Here is a 23,379-nt window from a genome sequence, read left to right on the forward strand (position 1 = left end):
GGATTGTTTCTTCCTGCAGTCAATATTCTCGTGAGAGGAAAAGGCAACAGCAATAAATAAGGAAAGCATACCTCAGGCAGGATTAAGGGACACAGAGGAGAATAAGCGAGGGTGATTGTCCTATGCCAGGCTGCATTTTGTGGTTACAAGGGCCTCACTGTGAGGGTAACATTTTAGCAAACATGCGAGGAAGACGGAAGAGGGACACAGATCCCTGGGCACAGGACGCAGGTAGAGGAGGTGACAAGTGCAAAGTCCCGGGGGTGGGGCGCTCTGACGTGCTCCAGGGTGACAGTAGGAAGCCACAGGGGCTGAAGTGTGTGGAGCTCAGGGAGGGGGAGTAATGTGTGAGAGAGATACTGCCACCGGGGACGAACTTGCAGAGGAAGCCGGCCACCAGGAGGGAGTTAATACAGAAAGGAGCCGAGGAGTAGACCGATGAGGGGGTGGATGTAGGAGGAAAGGAGAGAGATGAAAAGAGACAGAATCAGGGACAGAATAATTTTGCATGGTTCAGTCCTGGTGGGTAGCCAGCCAGGCTCAGCCATGTGTCAAAACCCATGGAGCTTTATAGCACAGAATGAGCCTTAATGTATTAAAGTGGAAAAAAATCACTGAGAAGGTTGGGGGACCCTAAATAATTCAACTATATTTTCTATGTTATAAAAATCCTCACTGAAGGGCCTGGGGGAAAAGCTGCTGATCTACGGAACTCTGGAAAGGAGTAGAGACTGCAAGAGTAATGGGGAAAGGAATTGCACGGAAGTCGGTACAGCTCCCCACAGGCGGGTGGGCAAACAATCCTTAGACCACCGACCCCGGGCCTGGGGCTCGACCGCTAAGTAAACGGGATTCAGAGGTGGGAGCCAGGGTTCCTCCTGCTGGAGTGAGGACTCACAGGTAAGGAAGAGGCCGAGGAGCCACGTGACATGGTGTGCAGCTGGAGACATCTGGATCCCCTCACGGCCCCGCTGTCACTAGACAGAAATATGCATAGGCATGTGCACACTCAGGAGTCAGCCACACGCACACACGCCTGTGCACGCACAGTTTTTTCTCCTGTCAATCGTGTCTCAAAGCAGACTCACCTACCCCCCCACCCAGATTCTTTTTTCTAGTACAATTTGTTCCAATGAAAGGAAGTGGAGATCTTTGGAGAAATGACTGCTTTATCAAGAAATACCCAAGATAAGTCTAAATCAGGTTGTAGTGCCATAAAGCAAAGGAAGACTTGAAGAAAATACCCATGGTGGTGGGACAACGTGTCAGAGAGCCAAAAGCCAATGCTAGGAGTGGCTCATGGCCAAGGGTGGAACAGTTTGAGCAAGAAAATAAAGGTGGATTGGATGATAATCTAGAATTTAAAATAAATCTCTGCATTCCACTGATGTAAGTAAATGATTGAGCAAGAAAATGAATGGTGCCAACATAGACTTCCTGTGCCAAGATGGTTTTAAATAGTCCGCAGGGCAGCTCCTTCCCCGAGGGGGCAGAGCAGACATCCTCTCTCTGTAAGCTGGGCCGCACAGAGTGCATTTTCCCCCAGAGCTCAGTAGGGACAGGAGGAAAAGGGCAACTGAGGGCTGAACCTGGTGAGCCAGCCCAGCAGCTGTTCCAGGTCAGTGTCGACTCCAGTGAGTCACGCAGACGGCCTGTGCCCTGGCCTGGGTGAGGCAGGTGGACTTCACCACTGTGGTCCCCACTGCCCCAACACAGAGCCACGGCTGATCGGGGGGAGACGCTATCAAAGCGTGACCAGCAGCCTCCCGCCGCCCAGGCCAACAAGATAAGAAAGGTCGGAGGAGCTCAGAGCAGCCTAAGGATTGCAATGCTGGCTACTGTCACACAGAGTCCTCGAGATCTCGGGGCAAAAAGAACTCTGCAGGGAGAACTGAGAAGTTGGAATCAACTTCAGTCGACACTCAGGGTAAGGACTGGCCTCTTGCTTGTGACCAACACACCACGCCGGTGTAGGGTGTAAACAGGAGGGGGAACTGGGATTAGGGATACAGGAAGACTACACTCGACCTTTTCCCCATCAGTCTAAAATTTCTAAAATAAAAGTTTATTGAAAGAAATCCTGATGCAAGTTCCAGCACAGCAGGCTGGGGCCCGTGGGGAGGCAGAGCGGGGTGCAGAGCCATGGCATTGTGACCCCCCTTATTCATGCACAGGGTTCGGCTCTCAGTGGAAGCTCGGAGTGTTTCTGTTTTATACCTGTGTGAAGTTGAATTTTTAATAATGAGCAGGGTAAAAATAGAGCCCTGGAACAAGTTGCCCACTTCAGCACCACTTGATGTCACACTAGTGGATCTCGAGCCACTAATTGACAAATGTACCAAGCATGTAATTACAAGCAATATTGTATCTTAACATTTCTCTTGTAACTTTCCTGCAATCAAAATGAAAATTAAAAAGGACGTGTGCAAGTACAGCTCTTCCTCTGGCCCATCACTGGTCTGTTAGGGGCTGCACTGGCCCTCGGTACAGTGCCCCTTTTCACCCCACATGGCTGCTCGGGGCCCCAGGAGGGTGGCACTAGGACTGCGGTCCTCCAGCTGGCCTGCCCTCTGGTTTCCAGTGGGGTTTACGCAGGACGGCAGCGATGGGTACTGTGCTCAGCCTCCTCTTCCTGTCCCTCATCATGGTCTTGGCAGGGCTGCATTGCTATAGCTCCTGTCACCTCTGGCTCTCATTCGGCTCTAAGCTTTGACCCCCTGGTGAGGAGAAATAAGGTTTCCTGCTGCTGTTAGTCTCTGAGTAGCTCACTGTCTCTTGTTTTTTGGTACCAGGGATGGAACTCTGGTCCTTGTGCTTGCACAGCAGGTGGCGAAACCACTGAGCTAAATCCCGGGCCTCAGCTCACTGTCTCTTATTGGAGGCATTCTTTAAACTTTCTCCATGCCATGTAAATTGTCTTCTTACTGAGTCATTTTTAGTTTAACCCTCTCAGAATGCCGCCTGGTTCCGGCCTGAATTCTGACAGCCATGACTATTATGTAGCTGTCAAATTTCTGTTCTTGGGAATTATGGCAATCACACCTCACCTCCCTTTTGGGTTAAGATGATGTTTTGTGTACTTTTGGGGCCTTAAAAATGTCCATGTTTGTGTGTGTGTGTGTGTGTGTGTGAAATGATGCTGAGAGTAAACATTATTTTTCCTGAATTCTTATTTGGCAAAAGAAAGAGTTGGCAAAACCTCTACTGGTTCTTCCCACATCTTTGAAATTTCATTTTTGAAATATGGAGTCTGGAAACCATTGATCTGGACAAGGGCTCAGCTTTGCACCATTCACGGATAGGGCTGTAATTCATTTTACCACAAGGATCTTAGGAATCTGGTGAAAGTTGCCAATGGCGCTCAAGTTTGGGTTCCACGGTTTGCATAACTTATTGTCCCACTTGTGGTAAAGAGGAAATAGTACTTGGGGAAAATAGAAGGAATTATAAAAATCAGTGTGGTTATTTCCTGTATCTGTCGCCGCGGGAGATGTTACAACATTTTGTGTTGCATTTCACTGGAGAACTGATGGGGAGGGACAAGGGAGGGGGCTAAGAGTTCATCTGGGCTTTCAGCAAGAAGTTAGAAGGACTCCTCAGCGAAGTGTGGCTATTTGGTGCCAGGGACAGAAATTCCACATTCACAGCTCCAGACATGTTCACCTCTGCACAATTCCAAAACTTTTCCACGATGCTCAGTGACAGGAAGTCAGTCACAGACGACCGCATCGCTAAGCAGCACACCTTGGGCATTGGTGTTTTTGGGTGTTGTGAGTGGAGTGCATCTCCTGACTTGAAGTTCAGCCGGTCTGCGACTGAAACAAAAACTGAGGCAGCCTCTGCTGGCCCGGCCCAGGAGAACATAGGCGTGTATCCAATAGTTTGGCCCCCTTGACTTTACACCTCTTCCATGTTGGGATGGTGGTGTCTTTCTTTGTAGGGTCCTCTCATGTTTAATTTTGACTGCAAAGGCAGTAACACTTTTTTTTTTTAGTTTTCACTGGTTTGGAAACATTTCCTTGTTTTCATTCTCATTACTTTTTTTCTCTATGTTTCGCTTACAAAGCAATGTTTTTAAAACGTATTCTTTCCCTCTATACTTTAAAAAGAGAGGGGACTTTTTATAGTCATCACCCAAACACCCAAGCTGTTGTCCATATAGCGTGAAAGAATTAGTGAATTTCCTTTCTTTTTCTGCTACTCAAACCAGGTAACGGAAACTTTAAACCCTGATTTATTTCTTCCTGATCTGGCGGTGGAAACATCTGTGGGAAACCTGAGAATGGTCACGATGTTTTCCACTGTGTGGAGAAACATGTTGATGGAGAGGAGTGAAACATACACCAAGAAGCTGCGGTCGGAGGGAGAGAAGGCTACTGGTGGCTGTAGGGCTCCGGTCTGTTCTTTCTTCCGTGAAATGAAAATTATTCCTTTTTAACTAAGCTCGTATGCTGGGCAGGATTCCCCAAGGTGCAAGGGGTAGAAATGTGGAGAAGATCAGGGTTCCATGAGGGGACTGAGGACAGTTGCTGAGGTGGCTCACAGATCCTGCACATCAGGCAGGCAGACGCAGGCCCTCTGGGGCCCCTCAGAGCCTAGGGCAGGTGTTCAGGGCTCACTTATGGCCTCTGCTCCTTCCGTCTGGTCTTGGTGTCCTCTGTGGAAGCATATTCTATTATCCTGTGTGTTTGGGCCAGCATGTTCTTGTGTTTATCCTGCCACCCTCTTTGGCTCCTTAGCAATTCTGTCCCATTGCCACCAGAGAGATGGGAGCACACTGTTGTGGGGTGTCTCAGGGACACAGGCCTGCTGCGAGCGCATGCTGTGAAGACCAAGGCTGCAGCCGTCCCATGTGAGTGGAAGAGGGAGGCCCAGAGTGGGGTGGGGCCTGAGCTGGCGCAGCCCGGGCCAGGACTGCAAGCAGGAGACAGCTCTGTCCTGGACTGTGGAGCCTGGACGCTCCCCGGGAGCCTCATGTGGCCCATGAGAGACTGGCTCCGGTTCTCCGTCAACATCCATGGATGCCAATGCTCAAGGTTTTGTGGAAAAAGGAACAGTATTTGCATAGGACCTGTGTACATCTCCTCGAGACTGAGCGGCCTCTAAATTATAATATTATAATAGGTATCAATTACAGTACCTAATACCATGTAAAGAGCTATTTTACTGTAGTGTTTAGAGGATGATGACAAGAAAAACGCTTGCATGTGGTCAGCGTGCACGGAATCATTGTCCTCCACAGCTGTTCGCTGGGTCTGGTCCTTGTCTCGGAGGAATCAGCTCTTCATTCCTGTGCCCTCTCGCCCTGGTCCCTCCTCTCAGATCTTGCTTGGAGAATGATCTTTAGCAGCCTTTCTCTGTTATGCTTCCTGCTCCCCCCAGTGATAGAGCCAGGCCCATCCCTGTTGCAGTTAGGGTTCTGGCAAGGGAATACATTTAATACAGGACACATAGTTCATAGGATTATTTTCTGATATCTATAGTAAAAGTAAAATACAGAGGAGCGCAAGAGATTAGCCGACACTAGAGGCCCAAAGGATCCAGCTGAGGGCCTGGACCCCACAGCAGTGTCCCACACAAGTCCACCTAACAGCCTAGGGTCCAAGGCAATGTCCTCCACCAGTGCCACCAGTGGCCTGGAGCCCATGGCAGTGTCTCATGCTTGTCTGTATCGAGGATCTGCACCTGGAAGGCCCAAAGACCAGTGCTGGAAGCCAGAAACCCTGTGCCTGTGGGGTGAAGGATTTGTGCCACTAGGCTGAGGGATCCACACTGGAGCCAGCAAGTGATGCTTATGGTGAAGATCAGAGCTCCCCTGAGGAGAACAGCAGCCACTCCCAGCCCTGAGCTCCTCCTCGGAAGAGAACAGTCAAGTTTGGACAAGAACAGCCAGTTCCTATCAGGAAAACCAGCCGCAGCAAGCTTCTCCTAGAAATTTAACAGCCTACAATCTTCCCCTCCAGTCCTGTTTTTATGGCTACTGGCAACAGTCCGCAGGTGGGTCTTCCACACCCAACCTGGCTGACTCAGTTCAGCTGGGCTCCAAGCTGACTGTTGGTTCCTCCACCACAGTTGGGGACCACGTGCTGCATGATCACTGTGTGACCTCTGCCCTCAGGACACCTACCTGGCAGCCCAACCCGATCCATGTGCTTGGAGTCTGGGGGAACCAGTTTCTCTACCAAAAGGAAACACTTTGCCAGAGGACAGGGGGAAGGGGAACTGGCTGATAAAAGGTTTGAATGGGGCAGTCTCTGCCCTGACCAGGCCAATGAGAGCCCCTGCTGGGGCATGTCCCTATGGTCGAGGCAAGAGACTAACACAGTTAAGAAGACACCTTGTCTTTCTTGACCTATGGGTTCAGAGCAGGACCTTGAGCGCTGGAGATGGCTTTCCCCTCATATGAGCTCTGCAGCAGCTGTGGAGGCCTGGTGGGCTTTGCTCTGAAATCCCATTATGTTCCTGCGGAGAACAAGGTGCGCGTGCTGTGTGCAAATCGGTTTGCAGTGTGTGTGTGTGTGTGTGTGCACGCGCGCATGTGCGCACTCATGGAGCATCAGAAACGCTGGCTACCTCCCTGGAAGGAGCCTGAATCTGAAGAGCATTTCTATGAAAACTTCGTTTAGTTGTGTAATTCTGAAATGATTTTATTCTAACCAACCATTTATTCACAGCAGCCTATTCAGGCAATATTCTAGGAGTAATTTTCGCATATTTACCCTCTTAACTTTAATTCCCAGTATATTCTTTCAGGTGCAAGAAAATAGTTAATTTGGTTAATATGTAAAATTTAGAGGATTTTGTATCTCTTTTTACACCCTTCTGCCCAGTTCTGACAAATATGCAAATAGATAATAAATATAAGGGCATATCATGAAGTACTGAAAAAATGTTAGTCAGAATTCCGTGAGGAAAAGCAATATTTTAGTTCTGGTACTAATTTTTTTTTTCCTGCTCAGAACTGCTTTCTCCACTGAGCCATCAGAAAGAGTAGTTCTGGTACTAATTTTAACTTTGAGGTTAAATAAGTTTTGTTCTTGCCACACAATTGTAGACAAACTATCTGACTAACTGGTCTTTCAACTTTAGACAGCTTTAGATCACAGCATAAACTGTGAGTGTTGTGGCACAGATGTCTGGCCGTCAAGGCGATGGGATTCTCCTGCATCCTTCCCAGCAGCACCTGAGGGTGAGGGTGGGTGTTCCCGCAGGCTGGGGTCCCACACCAGCCAGAGCAGCACCTGATGGTAACCAGGCTGCTCGAGGCTTTGGGCAGCATCTAAATGGCTCTACTTCCAAGGACGAACTTCTTAAGGACACATATACACAGATGTTTTCATATTTCTTTTTTTCCTCGACTATAAAAGTAACATGTAAACATTGCAGATAACTCAAAAAGGTAAAAATGAATAACAAAGCCATCTCAGCCATTATTCTATAATCCATTGGCTACCTTGTTTTCATGTTGGTACCTTTCTTTTTTCCCTGTGCATATATATTTTAATAATCTGTTCAGATTATATATGTATTTCCTATAATATATGTTCTATAGAAACTTAGAATAAATCTCTTTTCAGTATGTGAATTTTAAGTAGTACTGTAAGTATATAATCACTGAGAAATAACTGTGTAAAATAAAGCATTTTTGTTGTTTTTGTTCTTTTTAATTATACAGATGGAAACTACAATATTTGCCTTTTATAGTTTAGTCCGCTGCCTATTAACTGAGCAATTTCTATACCTAAGATACTGTCATAAATATTTTAGGGCATAAAGAAACAAACAACAACATTAATAAGATTCAACCTTCACCTTCCACCCATTTACATAGATACACACATAACTAAGTACTAGATGAATCAGGTAGTCTTTCACAATAAAAAGAAAACAAAATAAATTTCCAAATGATCGCAGGTCACAGATAGCATAGTTGCAATTTTGAAGATGGCATGGAAGGATGGTTATTTGGATCTTGGGAAATTGGCTAGAATTTCAAGCAGGAGATGGGTAATGGTGGAGACAGGGCTGCCATGGAATAGATGGAGAACTTCAAGATTGGAACAATATGAACCAAATCAGGAAGAGGAAAAATGAAAAAGGGCAAAGATGTGTTTAGCCAACTGTGAGCTGTCTCCTGCCAGGGAAGAGCACTGGTTAACGGGCTGACGACACACAGAGCGTGAATTTGAACCCAGACTGTTTAAACTTTCTTCAGGCAATGCACACCGCAGATACTGTTTTTTTGGTACTGGGGATCGAACTTGGGACCTTGAGCTTGCCAGGCAGGTGGCGAAACCACTGAGCTAAATCCCCGGCCCTAACCGCAGATACTTTTAAGCAAGGGCGTAAAGTAATCCAGGCTGAACCCCAGGAATACTACATGGGAGTTTGGGGTGTGGCTCAGGGGATGCAGAGGTCACCCAGCATGTGTGAGGCCCTGGGTTTCAGCCTCAGTGCCACAAAACAAAGCAAAACATACAAGAAGGAATATTACCCGGGACCTTAGACCTGGGACTCCTAGGAGGGATGGCATGGCCCTCTGGGAGCAGAGGTGTGTTCCTGTGACTGTTTTATAAACATCTTATTTCAAAAGTATAAATTACAGGTAGATACACACTTTTTGTACCCCGAGGTTAGAACTTCAGAGAAGAACACACGAATTTCTTGGTATTTTACTTTCTAAACTTCCTTGTCATTAGTATTTGTTTTTCACAAGTCATGGGTTGACAATAATGTATTCATTTTTTTCTGTGTATTATCTTCTTTCTTTGGCTTTTTTTATAACATCTTTCATTCACTCAAAAAGCATTTTTGGAACAACTATATGAGTAGACTGTTGTATGACAAGCTTAATAGGAACTATGTCTTCTGGATAAATTGGGTCAAATTCTGGGCCTGGGAATAGTATTTTAGTGGGAAAGATTTTGAATATCATTAATTTAAAGAAAAAAATTGCTAGTACTTAAGATAATCAAATGTGGTTAGTTGAGATCAATTATCCTGTCTATTAAAAATATTGAAACCTAGCTTTTCCTTATTTGTCCTTCAGTTTCCTTTCTAAAATTTTGAAGTACTCTTCTTTCATTGCATATTAACTGTTTTGTTTAACTTGGAGTTGCTGAAACCTTTTGAAAAATGGAAGGGGTACTGTTTTTGCTTAATGTGGAAAATTAATTTTAGGCTTTCATTAAATTGGGTTTTACATGATCTGTTCTGAACATTCTCTTGTCAAATGTAGCTTGGTGTAGGAAAGGTAGTAGCTCCTCTTTGCTCAAGTAAGTGAGCAGCTAATTATCTGCAGTGTGTCAAGTGACTTCTGAGTTAAAACGCCTTTATCTAAAAGGGTTTCCCCTCCTAATGTTTACTTTGGTCTTACAATTCAGTATTTAATTAAACAGTCATATTGTTTATCCAGTTAATGCAATTCAGTACAATTAAATATAAGAAGACATTTACTCAAATCCAAGAATATACTTGAATATTTATTGTTGATTGTACTGATTAGTTTTTTTGGGGGTGGGTACTGGGGATCGAACTCGGGACCTTCCGCTTTCGAGGCAGGCGGTGGAGCCACTGAGCTAAATCCCCGGCCCTGTATTGATTAATTTTTTTACTATAACAAATTCGCACATAAAGTTTTATATTCTTAGCTCTAAATATTTTGCATTCATTCCATAAAGTCTCATTTCTTATTCAGAGACCAAAAGTTTGCTACTCCATCCCCCTTTTCCAAGCAATGTTAGCAATACAAAATCATATCAAACACAAAGCTTTAGGGTCTTATCAGCCAAGTAGTCTCAAATCACTGTCATGAATTTTAATATTTATGTAATCTCCCACCACTTTTATTTATTTATTTTTTTGGTAGCAGTGATCGAACTCGGGACCTTGCGCTTGCGAGGCAGGCGCCGGAACCACTGAGCTAAATCCCGGCCCTCTCCCACCGTTTTTAGATGCTCATAGTAATGTCCGTTCACCTCTACCGGTTTGTCCGAGATCTCTTTGACATCACTGATGGGATAGGGAATGCGAAGCTGGTCAGAGCCAAGGAGACTTCCCCAAGTCCCCCCGGAACTGTCAGCACTAAGAGTTCCTGCAGGGTACTGGTGCTCTGGACCTCATGGATTTGCCCACAATCAGTCTGCAGGTCACAGCAGAGCAGATACAGCCACATGTTGTCAAGGTACCCAGTGGCTTTTTGCTTAACAGAGCTGGCTGAAGTCAAGACTTGTGTAGATGTATTTAAGTAACAGTCTGCATTAGTTAATTTTCCTGTTTCAGATTTGCAATTTACCCCAACCACCTTGAAAATAAGGTATCACTATATCATCTATCTGTCTGCCTATCTATCTATCTATCTATCTATCTATCTATCTATCTATCTATCTATTATCCATACCATTGAGAACAGATAAAGCAAAGAAAGCAAGTGAAGTAACCAGCACCTTTGGAAGGAAGAGCAGTTCATATTCTATAGCTGGTGGATCAACTGTCCCGGGACAGTAGGCAGCATTTTTACTAGATAACTCATCGCTGTAGTCCAGGTCATCTTCACGTCCCTGCTCTGAAGCTGGAGCCCCGCTCATAGGTTATCTGATGTGGTGGGGCCGTACCCATCACTACTCCAGTCCCACCTGTGCCATGGTGCTGCCCGCTACATCCTGTTGCACGGCCATGAACAGTTCTCTGAGAAGAGCCCATTTCCTCCCCAGGTAGTGCAGTCCACCTTCAATGGCCATGACAGCTGGAAAGCTGTCCTTGGGATTTGTATCTGGCTCCCTCTGCTTTCTGTCACCAGCGTTAGTTTGGTGTGCAGGAGTGTTATAGAATAGTTACCACAGTGGCTTCCTGGCCATCTTTCCACTGTTTGAAGCAATTCTACTTCTTCCCAAAGTGACTTTTGTCCAGTTTTGTTTGGTGTTGTTACTAAAATGCAGTCTTATTTCCCTAATATCTTTTTTCACATATCCTAGGCAAGTGGTTTACCACTGAAGTACGTCTTTATTCTTTTTTATTTATTTATATTTTTGAGACAAGGTCTTGCTAAGTTATCCCGGCTAGCTTTGAACCTACAATCTTCTGGGACAACCTACAATCTTCCAGGTAGCTGGGGTTACGAGCATGTGCCACCATGCCCAGCCATCTCCAGAGCTGTGTATCCCTCGGGTCTTTAGTGGTCTTTAGAATCTTTTCTTTTTCTTGGTGTGATTTGTGTTTGAAACTGAGCAGTTTTAGTAGCCTATTTCCTGTCTAGTGAATTTTGGGTATCTGAGAGCTTCCTTTAATTCTGTAATTTTATCTGTTTCATTTCAAGCTGGAAGTGTTTCTACCAGTAAAAAATATCCGAAGAACACTGTAGCTGTTCTGCGCATGTCAGAGAAATTCATTCAGGAGAAAAAGGTTTACGCATGGATTTTTCCCTAGATAATTGCATCTCTATTTGGGGCCTCTGCTGGATGGCTAGAAGGCTCTATAAATCACCCACTTAATCTCTTCCAAAAGCCTTTTGTGTGACTGAATACTTTGACTTTTAAATTTTTCTGAGGTATTAGGAAAAGACTGGCTGGCCACTCAGTTTACAATGTGCTGTCCTGACAATGAATCTCTTGCATTTTGCATCTATTGGAAACTAGATGTGTTGAGGACTCTACAAAAAAATCAAATCTAACAATTATTTCATAATTTATCTTTTTTCACACTTCATGATAAGCAGCAAAAAGCCAGGCTGCACCTTCTACGCTGTTTGGAAATCTCCTCAGCAATAACACTGTTTACAAGTTCTGCTTTCCCTGTAACTGCAGGGCCCAATTGGGCTGAGCTTCCTGCCACCAGATGGAAAATACTATCTTTCCTCCAGTTTCTGAAGCACAGTTCTCAGTTCCTCCTGAGTCCTGACTAAGCAGCCACTCGAATGTTCATGCTTCTACCAACACTACTAGCGACGACGCAGGTGTTCTACCAAGTGGCAGGCTCTGTCGTGGCAGGTGTGAATGTGGAAATCTCTTTCCTTCCTCCCTCACCTCCATGCCACTCCCCAGCCGCCCCCATTCTGTTCTTTTTCTTCTTTTTCCTGGAAGCCTCAGCGCTGTTTCTAAGTATTTCATCTGACTTGGAGGCCTGACTGAACCAGGCCGGCCCTGATTATCGAGGACAGCCCCTCTCATTTATAGCCAAGTGGCGGTGGACTTTAGTTGCATCTTTAAAATATTCCTGCCTCCTAGCTCCCAGATTGGTTCATGGTTGCATAACCTGGGCTGTATCCTAGTCATGGGGACACGGCAAAACCCAATCACCACAGAGTTTGCTGTCCCTCGTCTCCACTACCCAAAGCTGCCTCCTCAGTACCACACAGGTGTTGTCCCCTAATACTCAGGTTTACAGGGCTTTATTCTCAGAGGTATGCTAGGAATGAAGGCAGAACTATCTCTACATAACTGGCTAAAGACAAGAATTCTTCAATTAGCAGCTACATCTTGCAAAGTGAAAACTATTCCCCTACAAGAACTTTAAAAAGTTTCATGTATCTTAAACATAAATTTCTTTTTGCTGGAAGTGGCAACAGTATTGATTAAATAGTCTATAGCCCTGCGAAGGACCCACAGCACTGACATCACTGTGGAGCGTGTTAGAAATGTAGACTCCAAGGGCGCACCCCTGCACACCCAGGTCAGGAGACAGGGTCTCCCTATGTAGTTCAGGCTGGCCTCGACCTCACTGTGGAGCCCAGGCTGGTCTCAAACTCACAGCGATCCTCCTGCCTCAGCCTCCTGAGTGCTGGGTTTACAAGCGTGCACCACCATTCCTGTGTCTCAAAGCTTCCTATGCTGATTCACGTGCCTAGCGAAGTGTGAGAAGCACTGGCGCAAACTGTCGTCCCTGGCTCTAAGTTGCCTTTTTCCTTCTCTGCCTCACCCCACATACCTGATATGCTTTCCTCCTAAAAATCTGCGAACACAGTACCAGAGCGTAGGAGTTTGCACTGCTTCACCACTGCATCAGTGAAAGAGGCATAAGGTTGGTAGTGATCATGGTCTGAAGATCTTTCTATTAAGGGAAAGATAAATGGTGAAAATATAGCTACATAAGGTTTTCTAGGGATGTTATGAGGACTAACTGCGTAAAGAATGAGGAGATGTGACAGACTACTAGATAACTAGTGCTACTCTAATATAAAATTACTTTTCATGATAATTTAGAGGTGATTACGACCATCTCCCTTTTTCAAAAAAAGAAAGCAAAGGAAACAAAGGGGAAGGGATTTGTTCTTTCTTCGCGGCTCCCAGGAAGTATGCAGAAAGACTCAGGCCGTCAGGCTCCAGATGCGTGTGCTCCTCCACACTGCCTGCAGTGCAAATGTTTCCAATTTGTGTGGTGGACACATAATCTTAAATTATTATTTTATTGGAAAAATGTTGCAGAAAACATTCAGGGCGCCAATGAACAGGGTTAGGTGCCACTCTAGTTAAAACTACAGTCAATTCAACCACAAACCTTTCTGGATGTCTGTTATAGTGCATAGCTAAATCAACAACCAGAATACCTGGATAAAATGTTTTGTCTACTCTGAGCAATTGTGAGTTCAGTCATGCTTGGTGCTTCCCAGAGAGATCTGTACGTGTGTAAATAGGCAATTCATTCACTTTTCTTTCAAAGAGAAGGTAAGTGTGAGCTCATTAATTTCTTTTTTACACCAAAGTTTTCCTTTTAGGGATACTTTTTCTCTATTCAAGGAAATCCTGTGCGAGTCAGGGTGTTAATCTGCTTTGCTGTGCTGGTTCTAACTCTTCCCCTCTGTCTGTGTTTCGCTGTGGTGGTGATTACCTAGCAGATTTTTAGCGATCCTTTTGGAACTCATTGGTCCTTTCTAGCTCTTCAGCAAGCCCAAGACAAGCCCCACGCTTATTGCCAGAGAGAAGGAGACTCCGAAGTGCCCTGTTCCCCAGAATGTGAGCTGCACGGAGCTCCTGACTGGATCCCTCAGATCCCGGTGCATTGGAGGGGAGGAGTGTGCAGAGGGCCCCGAGGACCAGGATTCCGACTTCCAGCCTCCGGATGGGGAAGGGGTCATCTCTGTTGCTTTAAGCACCAAGTTCGTGGCGACCTGTTACACAGCAGGAAACGAGTACCTAGTTCAAACCAGAATCTCTGCTCCGATTCTTGCCTCTGCCCCATGGAGACTTTCCTCTGCTTTTCAGGTTGGGGAAAACCTGGAGGTTTGCATCTCTGGGTTGTCTTTGCTACCACAGATGGCGGAGAAGCTCAGTGAGGGCCCAAACAGAGAGTGCCCAGCTGTCGGCCTCAGTAAAGCTGCACCAGACACATGGACGGACGGACGGACGGATGGACGGACGCCCTGAGCGCCAAGGCCCTCCTGAAGCATCTGCAAGGCAGGAGACTCTCCTCACAGCTTCTGAGCCTCTCCACCTCACTTTCCTCCCCATTCATCCTTTCCCACGCCGCTGCAGGAGGGGCCTGAGGTCTGGGGTGGGGGGGACCCCATGCTGTGGTCGTCCTATTCATTTTTATTTATTGATTATTATTAATTTTTGGCTGTCCACGGGATTGAACCAGGGGCCTCTGCCCTCAGTACATCCCACCTCCTTTCTTACTACGGGTCTCCATGAGTGGCTCAGTTGCCCAGACTGAGCTGCAACTTGCGATGCTCCTGCTTCAGCCTCCCAGAGTGCCCCGCTCACAGGCGTCCAGAGCGGGTGTCTGCGGCCCCTCAGCGTCGCCGGCTCCCGCCCCCTGAGGGCTGGGGTCCTCCCCCCCCTCCGGCGCCGCCCTGCTCCTCCTCCGGGCCAGGAGTTCGCTGGAGCCGCGCGCCACGCAGGTGCCGGCGCCAGGATCGGATAGGGATCCGGATCGGATCGGATCGGCCCGACTCTGCCCCGGCCGGGCGGACCTGGCTCAGGCGGACCGGCTCAGGTGAGAGCGGCTCGTGGGGAGCGGGGTCGCGGGCGGGTGGAGGCGAAGCCACCTGCGGGGCCCGGAGGGCGCGCCCAGCCGGGGCCACCAGCGACCCGGGACGCGCGATCGCACCGTGGGCCTCGGAACCGGGGACCGCGACCCGAACCGTGAGCCCCGAGAGGGACCTGCCGGGCGGGCGAGGACTCGGCGCCGGCGAATCACAAAGCAACGGCAAAGCGAGCCGAGCACTCCCGAGCCCAGCCGGGCCCAGCCCGGAGCTTACTTGGGGGTTCCGTGGCGCGGGAGGCAGACCCAGCCCGGGCCCGGGAAGCCGCGGGGAGGCGAGGCCGGGTGCGATTTCCCTGCCCACCGGGACGGGGTGAGGCTGGGGAGCAGAGGTAACCCGGAGGCTCCCGGGACGCCGCGGGGTCGGAGCTCACTCTGGCAGGTGTTTTCAGACCTGTGCACTCACTCGGAATCACAAACACTGAGTTTGGGTACCATTTCCTATACGTTGTCAGCGTCGCTATGGTTACCTGAACTCCCGTGGGCCCCAGTTTCCTCATGTTTCAAGTGAACCAGTTGGATTAGGATAGTTTCTGCGGGCCTTTAAAAATAATACCTAACGTGTGTCACAGTTGAGAAATATACGATTCTTTAACTCTTTAACCTGTTACGAATATTGCTAATCTCACGAAATCAAAAAAGTCTGTGTTGAACTTGGCATTTGGCTTCTGTGCATTTATTATGCTTTCAGGAGTTTCCAGCCAAATGTTGTGGTGAAAGCAAAATATTTGTAAAGAGCTCGGAAATGTGTAGTTTTACCTATGACTATTTAGATCACTTCCCATGCTGACTTAAGGAATCATGCTTCTCTTCAAACCATTATTTGCAACACTGCCACAAAAACATGAGGCTTTGTCATACATAGCATACATTCTGTTCCAGGATTGTACATTTGGAGGAAATAAAGATTGTTTTGGAGGAAAACAAAATTGTATCTTTCCTGTCAATTACTGCTCTTGAAAAGTGTTTATTACTTTTTAGAATAAGGTTGTGTGCAGAATGTTAAGGAAGTGGTTTCAGACCACTTCTGAGCCTTTGTAAAATTAAGTGCAATAGCAGAGATGCCAATTTTAGCAATACATTCAGTTGTCTTGGAATGAATCCCAGAAAATAGCAGAGGTTAACTAAACAGGTAAACCAGAGATTAGGAATTCATACCACACACACACACACACACACACACACACACACACACACACACACAGAGTTGGATAAGGGGTATCATGGTAAAGTATCAGTGTACCTTTGCTTCCTTTTTGATTAAAAACAAATCTTGACTTGTTTAGCAGACAGAGAATGATAAATGAGCTTTGGTAGCTACTTGAAATGTTTTGCTGATGGTATTTTCGAAATTATTTGACATCTAGTGCAAGTTAGGATGAGTTTTGAGGTGTTTCTAGCTCTTTTTGTTGGCTTTGGCCTACAATCATAAAATCGTCTTTCCCACCCACGTGTCCTTGGTATGTAGTTTGGGAGAGTAGAATGGATTTGAAGTTTTAGATTATGAACATGTGTTAGCTGATTGTTAGTGCCTTTGGCTTGTGGGCTGCAAATGTCATCGATCGTGCTGGCATGTGGTGGCCCTGTGTTCTCTGGTGAAGGAGGTGGCCATCTCCTCTGGAGAGTCCAGTAAGTCGCTTGTGATGGAACCTGGGCTGCTGGTTGCGTGGAGAACAGCTGAAATAGTGGGCGTATTGGGAGCACACGGTCCAGGTCAACTCCCTGTGGCTCGGGGTGTCGCTGTGGGTGGCAGAGGCGCTTTCCCTCTTCTGCAGCGTGGGGCATCTCTTCACACTTAGATCACATAATGGGACCAGATGGCCAGTGCTGGTGAAGTGCAGTAACTTCGGGAGGTCTTGGAAATAACACAGAAACATCTCCAGAAAAAATAAAAAAAGAATTCTCTTGGCAGATACTGCACCGCATTCTTTATTCTGAGAGCCAAACACACAAACTAAAAACTAAGTTCTGTGGAGTTCAAAGAGAGAAAAAAGGCTTATGGTCTCGTCTGATTCTTAAGCTTTCATGTGATTTACACATTCCGATTTTAATTAAACTAGAAAGGCACAAATATTCACCTACCAGCCAGACTTAGTATGTGGAGCCTTTTGGAGTTTCTCTTCCAGTTTGATCTGCTTATAATTCAGAGTATTCCTTCTCGAACACTTTTCATGATTCCATAGTAAATTTCATCTGTTGTCTTTTAGCATAAGGGATCTTGTCTATCCCTACACAGTTTCATCACTTTGAACTATAACACATGTGGAGAGAGGTATGTCAAATACACATATTGGTTGACAAGCAATACAAGAAATCATAACACAAGGCAAATAGCCTGCTAATCATCTCTCAGGACGGGGAACACTGCTCCTGCCTTGCAACTTATTGCTCATGCCTTCCTTATCACAAGCCTCATTTTACCCTTTTTAAAAGAAAAACACAAACATAGCAGGCATTCTTTTGTAGATAGTTTTGCTTAACATTCTATGTATGAGTTTAAGTCATTTCTTCTTCTCTTCCTGTAAAACAGCAAAACATTCTGAAGGAATTTTTTATTGTCTCTGTTCACAACTCTTTACTTCTTCTTAACCCCATTCCCATTCAACTTTAGTTTTCAATGCATAGTTTCTGATCACATTTTAGAAATAAAATCTACCCAACTTGCAGGAGTTGGGAAAGGTCATTTCTCCTCTGTCCTAAAAGTAGAATAAATCTGAAAATACTCATAAGCAGGAGTTTGTTAGTGATTTATCAGTACTATGTAACAAATTACACCAAAATGTAGTGGCTTTAAACAGCAAGCATTGAGTATTTCAGATACTAAGAGTTGATAAATGCACGGGTCTGTTTTAGGCTGTATATTTCTCCTTTGGCCTCTTTGTGTGTATGTGCCAATGCCACATTGTCTTGACAACTACAGATTTAATAATTTTACTTTTTGATAGAGCAAAGCTCCAATATGCATAAGGAGTTAGGGAATGAATAATTGCATTCTCTGGTTTGTTATGCTGTATGTTACCCGAGGAAGCAACTTAAAGGAGGAAAGATTTATTTGACTAATGATTTTCAAGGCTGCAGCCCATGGTCTACACAATGACTACATTCATTGTAGGGAGTTGGTACATGTACCTAACATGACTTTTTAAGCCATGAAATGGCATTAGGATTGTCGAATGCATTTGTATTGAGATGATGATGTCTTTTCTTAGGATGGATTACATTTACTGATTTTCATAAGTTCAATCAACCCAGAAATTCTGGGTTGAATCATATTTGGTGTAGCAAATCCTTTTCACATTGCTGGATTGAGTTGGTAGTGTTTTTGCATCTGGTTCTTGTCTGGTTTTGGTATCAGAATAACTTTGGGCTCAGAGGAGGGATTGGGAAGTGCTGAGAATGCTTGGCTAGGACAGCTGTATTTTTCACTAGTGACCTTGTTGAAGTTTCCAGTGCATTAGAAAACTTACATGTAAATACGCCTGTATTTTCTGCCTTTCTCATTCTTTGTGAATAATGACAGTTTTGTTCCTTCTTTTATAATCTCCCCACCTTCTCCTGCTTCCTTCGCTGCACTGACCGACCTTCTAGTGTGATGTCCAAGTCAAGCTGATGGAGGGGAGCGGTCCACCCCTCAGAGCCATGTGGGCTGTGGGCTTTGGTGGATGCTGTGGTTCAGGCTTAGGAAATTCCCTTCTGCTTCTGTTTTGCATGTAATTGTCATAATTGAATGGTGACTATTATCAAATGCTTTTTTATACTTACTGATGTAATGAGACACTTTTTCTCCTGTAGTTTATTTTTATTTTTATTTTTTTTTTGGTACCAGGGATCGAACTCAGGACCTTGCGCTTACGCGGCAGGCGCTGGAACCACTGAGCTAAATCCCCGGCCCTCTCCTGTAGTTTATTAATGAGATTAATTATATTAGATGTTTTTAAAAGTATTAAGTCTTACTTGCCCTGGAATGAACTGCTTACCTATGGTACATGACCATTTATATGCATTTATGTTTCTTTTTCATTGATATTGGTTCTCTGTGACTTTTCATCCTCCTAAGAGTCACATTAATTTTATTATCTTTCCAAACACTGACTTTATAGTTGTTGATTCTCAATCTCGTATGTTTGTTTTCTTTGTGCTAGTTTTGGCTCTTTATTATTTTTTCCCTTTTACTTTCTTTGGATTGGATTTTTTTTCTGTTTTAATACTTAAATGAATGTTTTATTAAATGTTTATTCTAGCTGCTTATAAAGGAATAATAGCACATTATTACTCATCAATTTTCTTTTTATAAATATTTATGGCTTTGGGCTTCCTTTTATTTACTTATTTATATGAAATAAATTTGAGATACTGTTTTCACTTATATCAATTTAAAACATTCTCTGACTTCATTTTTTTTTTTGCCAAGTGACTTAAAGTACTTTTCATAATGTCCTGGCATATGACATTTGTGAAGTTGTAATTTTGCTACTTCTTTCTCTCTTAAAAAATTAATTAGGAAAGGTGGATTTTATTTATTTGTTCAACAAATGTTAATTGAGCACTTATGCTGGGTCAAGCATTATTCTAAATATTGGTCAGAACAGCTGAGCGTCTCTGGGCTTGTGAAACATAACGGGACCAGGTGAAATATAAATGTGCTAATGAGCAAGTTATAGCATATATTGGAAGCTGGCAGGCATTACAGAATGAACAAAAAGTAAAAGAAGTCAGTAAGAGGGGAGAGAGAGAGAGAGACAGACAGACAGACAGAATGAATATGATAGCGAGAGTGCACAAGTCCAAGTGAAAGAATGAATGACCACATCCTATGCTTTTTTGGGAGGGTACTGGGGATTGAACTCAGGTCCTTGCGCTTGTGCAGCAGGCGGTGAAACCACTGAGCTAAATCCCCAGCCCCCACATCCTATGCTTTGATCAGTACTTCTGTAAAGTTTGTGTATAAGTGTTTGTCTGCTTGTATTAGATAACTGGATGGAGCCAGTAGAGACCCAGAAGCTTCTATAATGGTATTGTAATAGGCTTTAAAAATGTAAAGTCGTGTTAAAGAACAGCTGTTACCAAATACCTGTTTTGTGAAGGCATAGGAGTATTTAATTTTTCTCACAATTATATTTTCTCATTTTATTTTAACTAGCAGCTGTTATTTGAGTTATGAAAATTAAGAATCTATAAACATGAGATAATAGAACAATTAGATTTCTGTATGTACCAACAGAACTTCTGAACCAAATAGGTCAGTGTTTCATAGATGAAAGAGAAAATAAATTATACATATACATAGATACACACATACACACAGGTATATGTATGTGTGCATTATGTATGAACAGAGAGAAAACATATTGGCACACACATAAGCACCCATTAATTATCATCACTATTATATTATTATAATATGGTGACATGGGCATCTTGCAACACAACTGCTAGTCACAAGTCTAATTTGGGGAAGAAAAGGCTTTTCACAGCACCAGGAAGTTGTAAAAAACAGTCTATAAAAGTCGTCTATGAAATAGGTGATCAAAAGCAGTGATGTGGGCAAGTGGCTTTTTGGTCTTTTGACTAACATGACTCCAAACCTGAACATCAGTTCTCACATGGGAGTTCCTAGTGCCTTTGCCCCATCCTTTGTTGATTTTTCTTTCTGCTGACCAGAAGTTCTGTGGGAATCTTACAATGCGTACAGGGTGCTTCATATTCCTCCCCATTCTTCGAGGGCAGTGTTATGGTTCAGGTCTAAAATGTTTCTCTGCAGTCTCAGGTGTCCAGAGGGGCTTTTGGAAGGTGATTGGATCATGAGTGCTGTAGTTTAATAGCAGATTAATTCACTGATGAGGTCACACTTGATGGCATTATTGGGTGGTGGTAGAAACTTATGAGGTGAGGCCTCGTTGAAGGGAGTGGGTCACAGATGTGTGACCTCAGGCTACGCCTAGAATTTGGCCCCTTCTCTGGCTCTTTCCCTTTCATCATGCTTCCCGGATGCCCTGACATGAGCAGCTCTCCCCGACCATGCCCTCCCGCTGTGTTGTTTCTGGCCCCTCAGGCCCAAAGCAATGGCCCCAGCAGACCATAGACTGAAACCTGTGAAACCGTGAGCCAAAAATAAACCTTTCCTTCTGTAAGTTGTTTTTCTCAGGTAATTGGTCACTGAGATGAAAAGGTCACTAACACAGGCAGTGAAATATCCACTTTATGAAATCATTCATGATTCTTAAACTAGAAGTAACCTACCCTGACTGGGGATAATTCCTTAAATCTAAGACACTATGCATTTTTAAGATACTTTTTTTTAACATCACTGACTTCTTTAAAAATTTCTACCTATTTTACTGTTTTACAGGACTCTACTCATTTAGAGTTTTGTTCTATGATTATTGAAAGAGTTCCTTTAGAATTATTTAGATAAGAATCATATCATTTTTATAAGGAAAGTATAAATCAAGTATTTTGATTAAGGAATTCTTTTTCATATTTAAAGTCTGTTTTATTTACTTGCTTTTCAACTTAGAGCTGTTGATAACAATATTTTTCCAAATAATTTCATACTCTAGACTGTCAAGAATAAAGACACAACAATTCAAAACAGAAAGGCTCACTTTTGCTTCTGAGAATGTTCCTGGAATCGAGATTAAAGAGATTCTTCCTTTTTTTACATGGACTATTTAATTGTTGCATTTGCTCAAAATTATGTCATATTTTATTTTGGTTCATATTTATATCTTGCTTTTTTGTAAAGAGTCCTCCAATTAATTTTACTTTTTCTTATTGGGGAAGCATGTGTGGGCCTCCATCATGTCTTCCTTCATAGTTTTTTTTAGTGTTCTACTTATTCTTTATATTTTTCAGAATACAGTTTTCAAAATCTTTTTTGTTTTTCAGAGGCCATGACTTCGTATTCTAATTTGGAGTTTCTGTCTTCTTTGCCTTCTCACATTTCCCTGCTTTAGCAGGTGTCGCGTTGCCTTCCATCTTGGGGCCATCGATTCTCTTCCTTCTCACACTGCAGACCCATCAGAGGGCCTGCTTGTCAGCTTTTCCTGAATGATCACAGCTCTCCTTTGCTGCTGGTCCTCCCCATTGTCCCTGTTGTCGTGAGTGATATGCTTTCCTCTACTGTAATTCCAAAGATGTCTCAGGAGGAAGAGAAGATCTTGACTCTTAACCTGACCGCCCATTGCACTGTATTCGTATTGACATTATGCTAATTTGATGTGTAAAAACACCATAAAATAAATTAATTCTTATATTTCCAGTTCTTTGTATAGTAATTCATATTTGTTAAATTCAGTATTTAAATGAGTCAGTTTATGTACAAATTTTAAGTTTCTGTGTAGGTGAGATGCAACCTGGTGACCCAGCTTTCTTGACTTGATTACACTGAGGTCTATGAATCATATTTTATCTTTCTGCATTATTTTAGGAATTAATTTCTGACAAGATTGCACAATTAGAGTCATATCAGGGTCATAGTACTTAAAATTATGTTTTCAAAGTGACAAATGCTTATGCTAGGATAATGGAACATTTTAAAATATATTCTTTTTTGTTTTTGGTACCAGAGATTGAACTCAGGACCTTGCACTTGCGAGGCAGGTGCGGTGCCACTGAGCTAAATCCCTGGCCCTAAAATAGATTCTTTTAAGATCATGATACGCAGGGTATTTACCATTGTTATTCTCTAATTATTTTGTAATGAAATTTTATTTTTTCATAGAAGTTTTTTATGTTTTCTTTATTAATGTCTAGTTGTATTACATTAAAATAAAAAATAAAAAAGATAGAAATTTTAAAAGTAATTGAAGTTTTAACAGTAATTAAATGAGAATAACATGACCAATTTCTATCCCACTCAAAGAAACAAAAGTAAATGTACTTCATGTTATAAGATTACTAAAAATAAGTTACCCCACATTTATTTTGTTAAATTTTTGATATTTGAAGAAATAGTGTTTCTTATTTATATTTAAATAAAATGCTTGACTGCTGTTATTTGAGAAAGAGTTGGATTCTTCTCTAACAAAAGGAAAATTCCAAAACTTAGGGGCAGATGGGGTTCGTTGAATTCGTTCATCAAAGCAATGGAATTATCCGAATTGCTCTTCTTACTCACGAAGTTCTCTATAAACTCAGAGGCTTTTTGAGATCACTGGAGCAAGTTGCAAATCATTTTCTTTCTGTCCAATTACTTGTTCAAACACTGAGACTGTTTTGTTTTGTGTTTGAGGACACTTGATAGACAAAAATAACACAATGATTCACAATAGAAATTAAACAGTCTGATTTCCCTCTGAAAACACATAATATGAGCATCCAATGGAATATAGTTTTGGATTTTTTTGTTTAAAGTTTATAGTAATAACTGAAGGGTTAGTGATACTTCCACTGTGCTATGTT

The 23,379-nt window shown here is 43.6% G+C and overlaps 1 protein-coding gene across 5 annotated transcripts in view; it reads left to right on the forward strand.

The window, feature by feature from the left end:
• Nucleotides 1–1,539: 1,539 nt before the first annotated feature.
• The window catches only part of Lepr (leptin receptor), a 105,171-nt gene continuing 83,331 nt past the window's right edge, over nt 1,540–23,379 (forward strand). For 2 of the 5 annotated variants that reach the window (XM_087212860.1, XM_087212861.1), the window contains exon 1: nt 1,540–1,927. The gene's annotated coding sequence lies outside the window, so the exon portion shown is untranslated. Of the gene's footprint in view, nt 1,928–14,559; nt 14,929–23,379 lie in introns of those variants that run through there. The other 3 variants (XM_013070994.3, XM_013070996.3, XM_087212862.1) reach the window with 3 other exon arrangements.

This window comes from Heterocephalus glaber, unplaced genomic scaffold, assembly GCF_053883595.1.
Source record: "Heterocephalus glaber isolate CG9 unplaced genomic scaffold, H.glaber_assembly_v1.0 deba00001442, whole genome shotgun sequence".
Taxonomy (NCBI): Eukaryota; Metazoa; Chordata; class Mammalia; order Rodentia; family Bathyergidae; genus Heterocephalus; species Heterocephalus glaber.